Source organism: Lutra lutra, chromosome 1, assembly GCF_902655055.1.
Source record: "Lutra lutra chromosome 1, mLutLut1.2, whole genome shotgun sequence".
NCBI classification, from domain to species: domain Eukaryota; kingdom Metazoa; phylum Chordata; class Mammalia; order Carnivora; family Mustelidae; genus Lutra; species Lutra lutra.
This window is the reverse complement of record NC_062278.1, coordinates 136,722,222-136,736,830: the sequence shown is the minus strand read 5'-3', so window position 1 is coordinate 136,736,830 and position 14,609 is coordinate 136,722,222. Positions and strand designations below refer to the sequence as shown.

Below are 14,609 nucleotides of genomic sequence, written 5' to 3'. Positions count from 1 at the left end.
TTGTTGGGTGTTTTTTGATTATTTATCTAGTCTTCTTACTAGTAAATAATTGTATAATTTTTCAGAGTAATATCCCTTATATTTCTGTGGTATTGGCTGTAATTTCTCCCTTTCATTTCTGATTTTACTTATTTGGGCCCTATTTCCTTTTTTTAAAAATGAGTCTTTCTGAAAGTTTATTAATTTTATCTTTTCAAAGAACCAACTTTTAATTTCATTAATCTTTTTTACCTTTTTTTTTTTTTTTAAAGATTTTAATTTATTTATTTGACAGAGAGATACAGAGACAGCACAAGTAGAGCAGCAGGCAAAGGGAAAGGGAGAAGCAGGCTCTCTGCTGAGCTGGGAGCCCAATGTGGGCGACTTGATCCCAGAACCCTGGGATCATGACCTAAGCCAAAGGCAGCTGCTTAACCAACTGAGCCACCCAGGTACCCCTTTTACCTTTTTAAGGTCTCCATCCTTTAGTCTCTATTTTATTTATTTCCATTCTGGTCTTTATTATTTCTTTCCTTCTACTAACTTTGGACTTTGTTCCTTTTTTTTTTTTTTTTAGTTCCTTTAGGTGTAAGGTCAGATTGTTTTGTTTTGTTTTGTTTTGTAGGTTTTTCTTATTTATTGAGATGGGCTTGTATTGCTGGAAACTTCCCTCTTAAAATTGTTTTTATTGTGTCCTGTTGATTTTGGAGTAGTGTGTTTCCATTTTAATTTGTCTTAAGATTTTTTTTTAATCTTTTTGATTCTTTCTTGACCCATTGATTGTTTAGGCTCCATGTGTTGTATTTTTTTTTTTTCCCCAGTTTTCTTCCTGTAGTTGATTTCTAGTTTCATATCATTGTGGTCAGAAAAAATGCTTGGTATGATATCAGTCTTCTTTTAAATTAAGTTTGATATTTGTTTTATGGCTTGTTTTGTGGCCTAATATGATAATATTATGGAAAATGTTCTATATGCCTTGAGAAGAATGTATATTCTGCTGATTTTGGATGGAATGTTCCGTATATATCTGTTTAGTATAACTAGTCTAATGTGTTGTTCAGGGTCAATGTTTCTTATTAACTTTCTGTCTGGATGATGTATTCATTGATGTACGTGGGCTGATACAGTCCCCTACTGTTACTGTATTACTGTCAGTTTCTCTGTTTTTGTCTATTAATATTTGTTTATATATAGGTGCTCCTGTGACTGTTGCATAAATATTTACATGTGTTATATCTATTTTCTTGTTGGATTGATCCCTTTATCATTATGTAATCTGCTTTGTCTGCTGTTACAGCCTTTGTTTTAAAGTTCATTGCGTCTGATATAAATATTGCTCCCACCATTTTGTCTGATTTTAAGTATTGCTATCCCAGCTTCTTTCCATTTCCATTTGCATGGAATATCTTTTCCATCCCTTCACTTTCAGTCTGTATTTTCAGATCCAAAGTGAGATTTTTTTTTTTCCCTAAAGATTTTATTTATTTATTTGAGAGAGAGAGAGAGAGAGAGAGCATGAGCATAGAGAGGTCAGCAGGAGAAGCATACTCCCCGCCAAGCAAGGAGCCCTATGTGGGACTCGATCCCGGGACTCCAGGATCATGACCTGAGCCAAAGGCAGTTGCTTAACCAACTGAGCCACCCAGGTGCCCCCAAAGTGAGATTCTTGTAGGCAGTACATTGATAGGTCTTTTTTTTTTTTTAAGACTTTTTTCATTTATTTGACAGGCAGAGGTCACAAGTAGGCAGAGAGGCAGGCAGAGAGAGAGAGAGGTGGAAGCAGGCTCCTTGCTGAGCATAGAGCCCGACGCGGGGCTCGATCCCAGGACCCTGAAATCATGACCTGAGCTGAAATCAGAGGCCTTAAACCACTGAGCCACCCAGGTGCTCCAGGTCTTATTTTTTTTTTAACCCATTTAATCACCTATGTCTTTCGGTTGAACATTTTGTCCATTTACATTGAAAACAATTATTGATATGTATTTATTTCCCTTTCATTAATGGTTTTCTGGTTGGTCTTGAATTCTCTCTGTTCCTTTCTTTTTCTTTTTCTTTCTTCCCTTGTGATTTGTTGACTTTTTTTAGTGTTATGTTTGGATTCCTTTCTCTTTATTTTTTGTTTATCTGTTACAGGTTTTTGGTTTGTAGTTGCCATGAGGTTCATATATAATGACCCATGTATGTAGCAGTCTATTTTATGTTGGTGGTCCTTTAAATTCTAACGCATTCTGAAATTTATTTATTATCTGAATAATTTATTATTCAGAATAATTTGTTCTGAAATTTATTATTTTCTGCCACCATGTTTTATTTTTGAAGTCATATTTTACATTTTTTTATTTAGTGTATCACTTAACTAATTATTGTAGATTTAGATGATTTTACTACTTTTTCTCTTCATTCTCACACTAGCTTTATAAGTGGTTGATCCACTCACTGCCTTTTCAATGTGTTTGCCTGTATGAGTGAGTTTTTCTTCTTTCATATGTTTTCTTATTTTTAGTTATGGCCTTTCCTTTTATGCTTAATGAGGTCCTTTTAATATTTTTTGTAAAGCCATTTTAGTGTTGATGAACGCTTACAGGTTTTTCTTGTCTGGGAAACTCTTTATATCACCTTCAGTTCTGAATGATAACTTTGGTGGGTAGAGTATCCTTGGTAGTAAGTTTTTTCCTTTTCAGCACTTTAAATATATTATGCCCACTCTCTTCTGACCTCCAGAGTTTCTGCTTAAAAAGCAGCTGATAATCTTGTGGGTGTTCCCTTATATGTAACGGATTGCTCTTTCCTGTTGCTTTTAAGATTGTCTTTATCTTTGAGGTGCGTGAGTGGTCTAGGCAGTTAAACATCCAATTCTTGATTTCAGCTCAGATCATGACTTCAGAGTCATGGGATTAACCTCTGTGTACCGCTCCTTGCTCAGCAGGAGTCTGCTTGAGATTCTCTCTCCCTCTCCCTCTGCACCTCCTCCTGCTCACTTGCTCTCTCTGTCAAATAAATACATAAATCTTAAAATTATCTTTAATTTCTGACATTTTAATTATAATGTGTCTTGGTATAGTTATCTTTTCTATTTCTTTGTTGAAGTTCTTACTGTGTTCATCCTCTCATGAGTTTGGTAAACATCTTTATGACCATTAGTTTTAATTCTTTATTGGATGTGTTGCCTATCTCCATTTTGTTTTTCCGAGGTTTTGTCTTATTCTTTTGTTTGGAATATATATCCTTCTCTATTTTGCCCAGTAGTCTGTGTTTTTGTGATTTATGTTTTTGTTTTTGTGATTTATGTGGTTCAGCTACCTCTCTTGGTTTTGAAGGAGCAGTCTTATTTAGGAGTTGTTCTGTGGGACCCAGAAATGTAGTCCCTCCTGGCCACTAGAACCTGGTGCTCCAGAATTATTTCCTGTGTGGGCTTTGTGTACCCTCCTGTTGTGGAAGGGTGCAACTGCTACAGGCACAGTGTGAAGCAGAGTTACTGTCCTGTCAGCTGCAAGGCCCGGCTGAGGTGCTGGGTTGTGTGGAACTCTTATGGGGCATTCCCCCGGCATTAGTAGTCTTGAGGGAGGATTCCAACATGGCACTCTCCAGCCTGGGATCAACATGGTTGAAGCAAAAATGTCTAGAGTGTTGCCCAACTGCCTCCTGCCTTTCTGGCACTTGTTCCAAGATTGGTAAGTAGATCTCCTTTACCTGTATTTTGTGAACTTTTTTATTTGATTTTTTTTTTTTTTTTTTTTTTTTTTTGGTTTCTGGATTGAGTGAGTCTGTGTGTGAGCCCTTTAAAAGTGGGTTTTCCTTTACCTGTAGTTCTGTAGTTTTCCTGATGTACTTCCTGCTGGATTTCAAAGCCAGCCATTTTGAAGTCTTGTCTCTCCTGTGCAGGATATTAGGGTTGTGGTGCATGATGTAGAGCTTGAATCTTTCTTTCCTCAAGGAAAAGTTCCATACCTCTGAGATTCCTCTTGTCCATGGAGCACCACACCTGGGGTGTGGTTTATACTTAGTGAGATTTTATCTCTGTTGCTTCCTGCCCATCTTGGTGTTTTCCCTTATTGTGGAGGCTCTTTTCATCTAGTGTCTAGGGCCCCTTTAGAGGGAATTATTCAAATATAGTTGTAAATTGTTGTGTCCGTGGAAGGAGGTGAGTTCAGGATCTTACTACATACCATCCTGAACCATGACCTTGATACTGTTAGCTCTGTGAAGCTGGGAAGGCCAGTCCATTAGGAAATGAAACTCTGCTGCTTTGCAGAGTTTTTGCTCTAATGAGAGCTTTTTGTTTGAAGAAGTATTAGTCTGGAAGAAAACTGTACCAATCTAAAGATGGCTGTTTTGGGTATGTGGAAATCTGAGACTAAGTTGACCTGAAAATAGGAAATTAATTAATTAATTTATTAATTATTATTTTTAATAATTTAATTTATTAATTTAATTAATTATTATTAATTATTATAAATTTATAAATAAATTATTAATTTATTATTTAATTTAATTTATTAATTAAAAATTAATTAATTAATTAATTAATTTCTTAGGAAATTAATAAACTTATGTTAAGTGGTTTTTAGGCACCAAATCTTGTTTAAATACAGCTCAAAGCAAGTAGGCTACTGAGGGTCAAATTAGAGTAATTCTAGTCCAAGAAAATATACTACAGTATTTTTTGAACTTAGTGTTTTGTTTTTTTTTTAATTCTCATACTTGAGAAAATGATCTATTAATCTATTTTCTAATAGCAACTTATACATAACATAATATATACATGGTCAAATCTTATTAATAGGCGAGCTCTGTTTTTTGGTCGACATTATTCCTTTGTTTTAAGAGCCGGAAGAAGTGGTTTAATCTGGAACTTCTGTCTCATTTTAAGCATGTTCTGGGGCACCTGGGTGGATCAGTTGTTAAGCGTCTGCCCTTGGCTCAGGTCATGATCCCAGGGTACTGGGATTGAGCCCTGCATCAGGCTCTCTGCGCAGCAGGAAGCCTGTTTCTGCCTCTCCCACTCCCCCTGCTTCTCTTCCCTCTCCCACTGTGTCTCTCTCTGTCAAATAAATAAATAAAATCTTTAAAAAAAACAAAAAAACATGTTCTGACTGAGAAGAGTCTTTTAGGACTTTCTCCTCCCACCTTCACTCCCACCCCAGTATTGTGGGCTGAGAAATTAATATCATTAGGCATTGCTCAGTAAAGTAGTTTATAATAAAAATAAATTTAAAATAAGTAAAATAATTAAAAATAAGTAAAATAAATTTAAAGGAAATTTTACATATTGATGGTCTTTAGATAAGGTCATTTCTGAATTTTTTCTGTAAAAGATGGTATTTGGTACATATATATGCCATCATATTTTAAAAGCAGCAACAATTTTAGATTAGGTAACCTAGTCTTTAGTGGATTTTTTTCCTTCCAGCTTAACTGCTCTGGGAGGTGGCTTGGTGCTTAAGTCACTTATACAAGGAACAGTCTAGTATAGAGGGCTGGAAAGGAAGTCCTTAACCGGGTTCCAGCCTTTTTGAAATCTGTCCTTGTAGAAGCATAGTAGTTAACATGTGTGTACTGTCACATCTCCTTTCTTTTAGCTTAGATGAGAGAAGTCACTATAAAGACACACACAAAAGACTTTGAGCATCATTTCTTATAGGATTGCCTCTGGGGAATTTTTGCTTTTAATGTTACAAGATTTGGGTACCTTATTTGGGTTTTTGCCCTTTGAGAGTAATAGCCAAGAGCTTCAGAGTCCTTGCTGAATTTCCAGCATACAAAATAGAAAACAGTAATTTTTTGGAATAGCTTTGTAACCCATCTGGGTTATAAAACTAAAAGTTTTGGTATACTATGTTTACCATAGTTATGATTTTCCTCTTTGCATTTCACCAACTTAAAATCTCCTAACCCCATAGAGCATTTTTCTTAATGGGATTTTGAATATTCTTAGTTTTATACATTTTATTGCAATATGACCACAGTAATAACTTTGCTTAAGAGTCTCTAAATATTTTTAAAGTGGTTTGAAGAATACATTTAAAAAGTTATCCTGAGTAGCAAAAATAAATGACATTAGTAATGTAAATAAATTTATTGCTGTTTTATTAAGTTAGGAGACTGAAAGCACTAATATATGTGAGATTTTCTTGAATTTATATTGTTGGGGTATTAGTTTCATACCTACTAAACAAATAACCTAATGCAAACTTTAAAATTAGGCTGGATTATTTGTACCTGTTGGTACCTCAAGTGAGTTATTAGGTGAATCATGGAGCTTTTAGAAGAGAATACTCAATTGGCGAAACTTTAGGCTTCCAGCAGTGTTGTTTAGAACCAAGGAAACTTTAAAAATAAAAGGAATCTCAGGTAGTTGTGGAATTAGTTGTGAGTTTAGAAACTTCATTTTAGTAAGCAAATTAAATTCAAATTACTTTTATAAAAGTTAGCAAAAATAAAATTGAGATCCTTTATTCATTTTTTTCTTTTATCCTTAACATACTTCTTTGGAGCACAGGATATTGAGGTAGCCACATATATGAAGTGATATAATATGTGCTTTTTCTCTTAGCGTTTTTTCTTAACTGTTTCTTCGCCCTTTTCCTTTTTTTCTTCGCCCTTTTCTTCGCCCTTTTTTTTTAGTCCTCTGGTAGCACAAATATTCTGCCTAACTCTTAACTTAGAAACCTAGAAAATTCACTAAATTTGTTTCTCTTCTTTCATTTCTATGTCTAGGTTCTACCATTTTTTCCTCAGATTCTTTTGTATCTCAGCCCTCCCTTTCTAAAGCTACTATGCTAGTTTCTCTGTAAGCACTTTATACCTCATTGGAATTTCTGTAATACTTACTGTTTGCCTGATAATTGATTCAGCCATTTTTCTATGCTGCTAATGATCAGCAAGATTAACCAGTTTAGATTTCCTTTATTTCTTTTTTGAGAAGGCGCTAAGAGGCAGTGAGATCAATAAAGGAACAGTATTTTGATAGTAAAGTAAGTAATGGGAAAGTCATGAGCCAGAGAGCAGAAAAAAATATATCTTCAATAATTGAGTTCTTTGTAGGCTAACTTATTATCTGTTTTCTTTCTGATTATAATTAGTTTTGTCCACTTCTGTTTTATGAGAACTAAAGCTTCCTCAGAATTCTAGAATAAATTGAGGCAGTGACTACTTTCATACACTTTCCTCCAGTACAATCAATATGGTTTGAGTTTTTCTTTTTGCGTAGTTTGAACAAGATAAATTGCAGTATTCATTGGATAAAAGGTGACAGTCAGGTAATGCTATAAAAAGGCAACAGATTAAAAAAAGGAACTCTGAAACAAATGGAATAACATAAGGAGGAGTAGTTAATGAGATGTAGAATAATTTAATTAGGCTGGAACTGAGAATTTAAGAATACAAAATAAAATTATGGACAGTGCTTAAACTTTCAGCCTGTTTAATTAAAATAATTTCTTCAAAAATCTTATTTTAGTTACAGGAAGTTACTTAAAAGAAGGGAGTACTTTAATTACAAATATGCTTATTTCCTTATTATACTGTGGAGGATGTATACTTTGAAAAGGCCATGCCTTATGTCTGCCACAGGAAATGGACAAAGACCAAAGCATAAGGGAATTTTTCATCTCGTGGAGTCAGGTTGAATCCTCAACTTTTGTAGGGAAAACACAGTTTCTAGAGTTTTCTGACTTTTCTCAGGGCATTTAGACTGATCTTCAAGATTGGAATGAACCTCAAGTGCCCAAAGCAACTCTCAAAATTTACTCAACTTCTTTTTTTAATTTTTTTATTATTATTTTTTTAAAAGATTTTATTTATTTATTTGACAGAGAGAAAGATCACAAGTAGGCAGAGAGGCAGGCAGAGAGAGAGGAAGGGAAGCAGGCTCCCTGCTGAGCAGATAGCCCGATGTGGGGCTCGATCCCAGGACTCCGGGATCATGACCTGAGCTGAAGGCAGAGGGTTTAACCCACTGAGCCACCCAGGCGCCCCAAAATTTACTCAACTTCTTTTGGTTCATTTAAATAGAGTAATTGAGACTGACCTGTTTTTTATTTTTAAGCTAATTTGATCTTGGTATTTACAGCTTGATTCTAAATGGCTCCTAAATGGAACCAGGATATAGGGAAGAGAGATTATCTTATTGACACTGAGAGAAATAGTAGAAGATACAATCTTTAAATCACAAAGAAGTATCTTCTTTCCCTGGGGCTTCTGGTAGTATAGGATCTAACTTGGTACTGACTATGGTTGGTGAAAATGAGCATGACTGTTTGAGAGAAAATAATGTTATATACTATTTTGAGGTGAAGAGTCATTTAGGAAGATATGGCTTATTATTAGGACAACATGAAAGCATTTCATTTAACATAAAAGCCAGAAAAACAGATTTATATTGTGTCAGTATTTTTGGGATTGTTGGCTGCATAAAGGTTTATAAAGTTAAGGGAGTTCATGAATAGCCTGAGTAATGGTCAGGTAAATTACCTTTAACATTGCCTTTAAATTAGTGTAGCACGTTATAACGGTTAAGACCATGTAGTCTGTAGGTTCAGATCACATGGGTTCAAATCCCAGCTTTCTCATTTGTAAATGATGAGATCTTGAGAAAGTTAGTATACTCAGGCCCCTTTTAGCTGTTTTTGTTGTTGTTGTTGGGGGTTGGTTAGGGTGGAGGTGAGAAGGCATTAAATGAGATATACCACATAAATATCAGCATCACAGTATAGAACCGATGTTACTGTTACTGAAGTTCTGTTTTAAGCAACTTTTATTATTTTTTAGCTTTCTATTCCCTATCATGGTCTTAATGTAAGTCACAGGATCAAAAACAACCTCAGTGGGTACTTTCTTTGATCATAAAAATACAAGGAGATACTATGTATTAGACTTTAAATTTTTAACTGCCCTTATTTAGCATCACAGATAAGCCTTGAAAGAACAATATCTATCTTGAAATTTCAAAATTAAAAAAATTAAATTCAGTTAATCTTGGATGAAAGCTTGGAGTTTTGGAGTTTGCTGGAATTGTTAAGTCACTAGAATTTTGTTAAGGCAGCCCTGACTGAGTACGCCAGTAGATCAGGTTTATGGGAACTGCCAGGGCAGTGACTAGAATGTATGCTTCCATAATGACAATGCGGTTCATATAGAAAGAAGGAGGATAGACACTAATCTTTTAAGTGATCTGAAATGTCTGGAAATATAGTAGACATTTTCTTTCCTGAATGCTGCTTTGGTACTAGTGTATGTTAGCATCTGTTAGTATCATTAGATAGGGTTATATGTAGTCTCTTAAATAATTTTTTGAATAACTGTTACTGTATTAGATCCTCTTATATACTTACAAGATTCTTTAATCAACAATATGGTTTTTTTGACCAAAGGTTAACTTTTGTGATAAGGTTTTCTTTATAAATCATTCATCTCCCTTAAAGATTCCTCTGTCTTTTGACGTATGTATCTCTAGATGACTTTGTTTTAATCATAAGACTCAATTCTATATTAAGGAAAATAAGTTCTGATGGAGGCATTTTATGTATAGATAAAACTGCTTTTGTTTAATCATCCTTCTTTCCATTGGAAAGGACCTTGATAGTAGTTGTTAAAAATATCTGAAATGTTGGATACAGTTTATTTTTTATTTTCATGGGGAGAGACGGGCAGAGGGAGAGAGCGACTCTTAATCATACTCCGTGCCCAGTGCAGAGCCTGATGTGGGGCTCAGTCTGACAGCCCTGAGATCTTGACCTTAGCTGAAATCAAGAGTTGGATGCTTAACCAACTGAGCCACCCAGGTGCCCCAAGTTTGGTACGATTTATTTGAATGAAATGAAGTAATATATAGGTTCAACAAATAATTTAAAAATTCTGTGGTTGAAGAATGGAAAGTGGTTGTTGTAGGAAGTAATATATAGGTTCAACAAATAATTTAAAAATTCTGTGGTTGAAGAATGGAAAGTGGTTGTTGTAGGTAGATATCTTTTAAAAAGATTGAAGGGTGATCTGTTCCACTTCTGTATCAGAATCCTGGAGAGGATCTGCTTGGGAATCTCCATTTTAAGAAGTTTCTCAGGTGATTTTTATGCGCTGTAAAGTTTTAGAACCACTGCTGAACTCTCCACCTACAGCTTTTAGGGTATTGGTTTTTGGCTCTTTTGATGACAACTATTCTTCCATTAGAGGGAGAGCAGGGGCAAGCTGAGGTACTGTTCCTGATGACCTGCCATGCCCTATACTCTGAAATTTTCAAAGCTTTTGGTGTCAGACATGGTTTCTGCTCTAAGTCCTCCCTCAACTGGAACTCCTGTTTTGAAGGAACAAGTCACATTCATGGTGATGCACAACCCAGTGAGCTGTTGCAGAGGCTTTATATGTTTCCTAAAATGTCAGTATTTCCTAGCAATATAGAATTGCAGGTGAGGAAATATAAGAGAGCTTAAGTGGTCTTCCGGGGCCAGGATTGAAACCAGACTCTTGACACTATACCTCCTTCTCTCATTTTTAGTGGAAAGAAAATGCTGTGGTTTCAGGTATGCTTGGGTTGGAAATGTGCCTCTATCACTTCCTGTTTTTATTAGCAACTCTGATACTTCCCTAAACTCCAGCATCCTTATCTGAAAAGTAAGCTCAATAATCATTAAATTCTAAGGTTATTGTGTGTGAGGATCATTTTTGTGTATGGTGTAAGAGAATGGTCGAGTTTCATTCTTCTACACATAGCTGTCCAATTTTCCCAGCACCATTTATTGAAGAGACTGTCAGTTTTCCACTGTATATATTTTCCTGCTTTGTCGAAGATTATTTTTCCATAGAGTTGAGGGTCCATATCTGGGCTCTCTACTCTGTTCCACTAGTCTACTCAACCATTCTCTTACACCATACACAAAGATAAACTCAAAATGGATAAAAGACCTCAGCGTGAGGCAGGAATTTGTCAAAATCCTAGAGGAGAACATAGGCAATAACCTCTTTAATATCAGCCACAGCACCTTCTTTCAAGATAGATCTCCAAAGACAAAGGAAACAAAAGCTAAAGTGAATTTTTGGGACTTCATCAAGATCAAAAGCTTCTGCCCAACAAAGGAAACAGTCAACAAAACAAAGAGGCAGCCCACGGAATGGGAGAAGATATTCTCAAATGACACTACAGACAAAGGGCTGATATCCAGGATTTATTAAAGAACTCCTCAAACTCAACACATACAAAACAGATAATCACATCAAAAAAATGGGCATGGGGCACCTGGGTGGCGCAGTGAGTTAAGCCTCTGCCTTCGGCTCAGGTCATGATCCCAGGGTCCTGGGATCGAGCCCCGTGTCAGGCTCTCTGCTCAGCAGTGAGCCTGCTTCCTCCTTTCTCTCTCTGCCTGCCTCTCTGCCTACTTGTGATCTCTGTCTGTCAAATAAATAAAAACAAAATCTTAAAAAAAAATGGGCATAAGACATGAACAGACACTTTTCCAAAGAAAACATATAAATGGCTAGAGGACACATAAAAAAATGTTCATCATCATTAGCCATCAGGGAGATTAAAATCAAAACCACATTGAGATACCACCTTACTCCAGTTAGAATGGCCAAAATTAACAAGACAGTAAACAAAAAGTGTTGGAGAGGATGTGGTTCGAAAGGGGAACCTCTTACACTCTTGGTGGGAATGCAAGTTTGTGCAGCCACTTTGGAAAACAGTGTGGAGATCCCTCAAAAAATTAAAAATAGAGCTGCCCCATGACCCTGCAACTGCATAGAGATGTAGTGAAAAGAAGGGCCACGTGTACGTCAGTGTTCATAACAGCAGTGGCCACAGTTGCCAAACTGTGGAAAGAACCAAGATGCCCTTCAATGGAGGAATGAATAAAGATGATATGGTCCATATATACAATGGAGTATAATGCCTCCATCAGAAAGGATGAATACCCAACTTTTGTATCAGCATGGATGGGACTGGAAGAGATTATGTTGAGTGAAGTAAGTCAGGCAGAGAGAGTCAATTATCATATGGTTTCACTTGCTTGTGGAGCATAAGGAATAACTCAGAGGACACGGGGAGATGGAGAGGAGAAGTGAGATGGGGGAAATTGGAGAGGGAGACAAACCACGAGAGACTGGACTCTGAGAAACAAACTGAGGGTTTTGGAGGGGTTGGGTGAGCCTGGTGGTGGGTATTAGGGAGGGCACGTATTGCATGGAGCATAAACAATGAATTTTGGGACACTGAAAATAAAATGGGGGAAAAAAGAGGTTATTGTGAGGATCAGTGACCTGATGCACAGTTTTAGAGTGCTTCAGCATATTTTTAGTGGTTTTGATTGGAGGTGGGCACTATAATAAATGATAACTATTATTTAGCAATGTAAGGCAAATATGCCTATGGTGCTAACCAGTCGTAGGCTAAATGAGTTTGTCACATTATGAAGTATATGTCTTTCTGTTCTGATGTGGTATGATAGCTAGAAATGAGGAAGATATAACATGTGTGCGGGATTTTTTTGCGGGGAGGTGGGAAAGCAATGTAGGCATCTTTTTTTTTTTTTTCTATCCATATCCTAATAAATTCTACATTTGATTCTAGCCCAGACTGTTCTTAATCCAGACTATTATAGCTCTAGATGTTTACATTGAACTCCCTAGAAGACTTCTCTAATGAGTAATCCCATTATATGTCCTATTCTAACTTGGGCGATTTCTCCCAACAACTGATCTTCTTCCAGATTTTCTTATATCAGTGAATGGAATTGCTATCAAGCTTCATCCTCCACAAAATCTAATCTTTCACCAAATTCTTCTGATTGCCCATTAATCTCTTTCTGCCTTCTCTTCACCTTCTTTACCACCATCGCTTCAGTCTAAGATACTGTCATCTCACACCTAACTTCTCCCCTGTACCTTTCTTGCTGCTCTTCATAAGTCAGCCAAATTGGATAAATTTTCAATGTATAATTGATTGTCATACTGTATTTAAAACTCTTTAGTAATTTTGCCTTATTGACTTGTGCCCCATTTTGTTTTACATATATTCCCTCTCTAGCTATGACTGGCTTCTTCATTCTCTTTTTTTAATTTTGAATGTGCCTTTTCCCTTAGTGCTTTTGGACCTTAGTACTTGCTATGCCTAGACTGTAACATTTCTCATACTTTTCAGATCTCATCTAATAGTCTTTCTTTAGGTCTTTGCTGACCCTCTGAGCTAAATCAGTCTCTTGTTACAAAAACTCATGGCTCACCCCTTCCCATATTTTTAATAGCATTTATCTCTGTTTGCAGTTATGTATTTACATTGTTATTGGAAACTCTCTGATTTCCCAAGTAAAATGTAACTTCTATGAGGGTTGAGAATTTCAGTGTTTGCAAAGGCCTAGAACAGTCCTAACAACAGATGAGAAGTAATAAATGACTGATTGAAATATAGAACTTAGGCAGTTAAAATACAAAGTGTTTAATTGTTAAGTGAGGTACAGATGGAGTCACAGTATTGGCATATTAAACATTGTTTTTTGGGGATACTTTAGTATTGTAGTATTTAGTATTGTAGTATTGTAACATTTGTTTGATTAGCTTCTGATTTTAGTTTTTCTATTAAGAATAAAGATAAGTAGTATTTTGAATTAGTACAGATTAAGAGCTTCTGGAATTTGATTGTACTTGAATGCACTTCAGAGTAAAAACTTCCCCTTTCTTCACATCTGCACAGGATTTGAAGTTTACAATTCAAAAACATATAGCTGATTACATACTTCTTGATGCTTACCATATGGAATGTTTTTCCTGTATGTTAGTTGCCTGAGACATAACAATTTAAAAATACTACCAAAACTTACAAAGATAAGGAATCATAGATTTAATAACAGGTTTCTCAGCTTTTATAAAAATTAAAAAGAAATCAAGAAGATTAATATAATATTGGAATGAAGCTTATACCTTCTTTTTGGTATTTGGACCTTAAGTTGATGTATGACTGTTGTTGGCAGATTGAATGGTTATTGTGAAAACTCTTAAGACTTTAGTTTTTTCTTGAAAGTTGGTTTAGTACTGTTGTTTACATTTTAAAATTAGCGCTTTCAATAAGATTTTGGTTACCATCTCTGCTGAATTCTCCCTAGGAGTGCACAACTTCAAAAATAAAGAGGCACATTCAGCAGAAAAAAGAGGTGGTCTGAGTATTTATGCGTTAAATATGCATGTTAATTAGGAAAAAAATTAGAAAAATATGAAAACAGATGTTACATAAATTATTGCAGTCCCAGGGCAGCAGTAACTTATACACTGACAATAATTTTTATATGTGCATGTGTATATCTATTTCTAGATTTCTCAATATTTATGCAATTCCATAGAGAATAACTAGAAAAAGAACTGGTATATCCTTTCAATGAGACTATGGTAAACATTTTTTCTGCCTGTGGGTTGCTGAAGAAGTCTGGTTTCATGCAGTCTTACTATACAGATGAACCCTCTGTGTTACCAGTTTTACATTGTAGTCTTTTTTCTCCTTTTTGGTTTCTCTGATGGTTATGCCGATGAGATATTTTATTGGATATATTCTATTAGAGCAAGAAAGTAAATTATGATCCAAGCAATGCAGTGTAAGAAATGTAAAATTGACCTGAGTGTGAAGTATGTATTTAGAACAAATTATAACTTCT

At 35.6% G+C, this 14,609-nt stretch overlaps 1 protein-coding gene across 6 annotated transcripts in view; it reads left to right on the top strand.

Moving 5' to 3' along the window:
- The window catches only part of TBC1D5 (TBC1 domain family member 5), a 560,004-nt gene that overhangs the window by 137,371 nt on the left and 408,024 nt on the right, over positions 1-14,609 (top strand). The gene's annotated exons all lie outside the window — the stretch shown is intronic.